The sequence below is a fragment of the Tupaia chinensis genome, unplaced genomic scaffold, assembly GCF_000334495.1.
Source record: "Tupaia chinensis unplaced genomic scaffold, TupChi_1.0 Scaffold000014_1, whole genome shotgun sequence".
Classification (NCBI taxonomy): domain Eukaryota; kingdom Metazoa; phylum Chordata; class Mammalia; order Scandentia; family Tupaiidae; genus Tupaia; species Tupaia belangeri.
In genome coordinates this window covers 6,809,801-6,811,293 of record NW_006159444.1, presented here as the reverse complement: position 1 = coordinate 6,811,293, position 1,493 = coordinate 6,809,801, and the positions used below count along the sequence as shown (strand labels likewise).

Below are 1,493 nucleotides of genomic sequence, written 5' to 3'. Positions count from 1 at the left end.
CATATTATTCTCAAATTTTTGGGCCATTTTCTCAGTCTTCATGGTGGATTTTTCTAGGCCAGCCATTTTCTCTTCTACATCTGAGATTCTATTTTCTGTATGATCTAGTCTGCTTTTAATACTTTCAAGGGAGATTTTTGACTTCTTGTATTATAGACTTCATCTCTAACAATTCCATCTGATTCTTTTGCAAAGTGTGAAATCCCTCTTTTAGATCTTGTATGAATTTCCTCACCTCCTGGAACTCTTCAACTCCTTTCTCCTTTCTCTTCAGCAGTTCCTTGTCTCTCTTCTCTTCCATCTCGGTAAGCTTTGCCATTATGAATGTTCTGAATTCTTTATCAGACATTTCCATTTAACTGTGTGTAGATGAAGAGGAGCTATCCTTTTCCCTTGGAGGAGAGGTATTTTCCTGCTCCCCCATATTTCTTGTGGTCCTGCAGCGATTTCTAGTCATCTGGTGGATGGTGGGTTTCTTTCCAAACTTGGAAGTTCAATCACGTGAGTTTTGCATGCTGGAGGCCCAGTTATCAGTGGAGCATCTTTCTTTCTTCCAAAATGGCTAGATCGCAGGAGCCATGGAGCTGTCTGACTCTTGAAGAAGGCCTTTTCTGTTCCCTTCTGCCTCTCCACATGAGTTTTGTATGCTGGAGGCCCAATTATCAGTGGGGCATCTTCCTTTCTCCCAAAATGCCTACATCACAGGAGCCATGGAGCTGTCTGTCATTTGAAGAAGTCACTTGTCTGTTTTTATGTCAATACCATTCTGTTTTGATGACCACAACTTTATAGTATATCTTGGGATCAGGGAGTGATATGCCTCCTACTCCATTCTTCTTGCGCAGGATTGCTTTTGCAATACGAGGTCTTTTATCATTCCAGACAAATTCTATGATTGTCTTTTCTAGATCTGTGAAGAATATTTCTGGTACAGTGCAGTATTTCTGAAAGACACTCTTAGCCACAGTCATGATCATCAAAGATGACAAATGCAAAGTCCCTCTTCTTGCCACCACCTTGGTCAGTCATGACTTCAATTGCTTCGACTTTCCCATACTGTTTAAAATAATCTCTTAGTGATGTTCTTCAGTGTCTTCTTTAATGCCACAAAGATCTTTTTCACACTTAAGTGAGCAGTGGGTCTTTGAGAATCTTCTCTTGAGATAGCACTCTTGGTTTCACTACTCTTCCATTGACCTGTGTGGCCTCGCATTGATGGCTGCACCCACCTCCTCCATGGTGGCATATGTGATGAACCCAAAGCCACTGGAGCACTTGGTGTTTGGATCTTGCATTACCACACAGTCTGTCAGCATTCCCGATTGCTCTATATGACTCCTCAGACTTGTATTGGTAGGTTCAGAGCTCAATTGTCCAATGAAGAGCTTCCACAGCTCTTCTGGCTCTTTAGGAGACTCTGACTGAGACATGACAGCAGTGCAAAAAGAGGCCTATGCCTTAATTTAATTCGAGAGATCTTGATTATCTTTCCC

General features: G+C 41.9%; 1 pseudogene; it reads right to left on the bottom strand.

Moving 5' to 3' along the window:
- LOC102485931 (heterogeneous nuclear ribonucleoprotein A1-like) overlaps positions 1–1,430 on the bottom strand; it is a 4,730-nt pseudogene extending 3,300 nt beyond the window's left edge.
- Between the last annotated feature and the right edge of the window lie 63 nt (positions 1,431–1,493).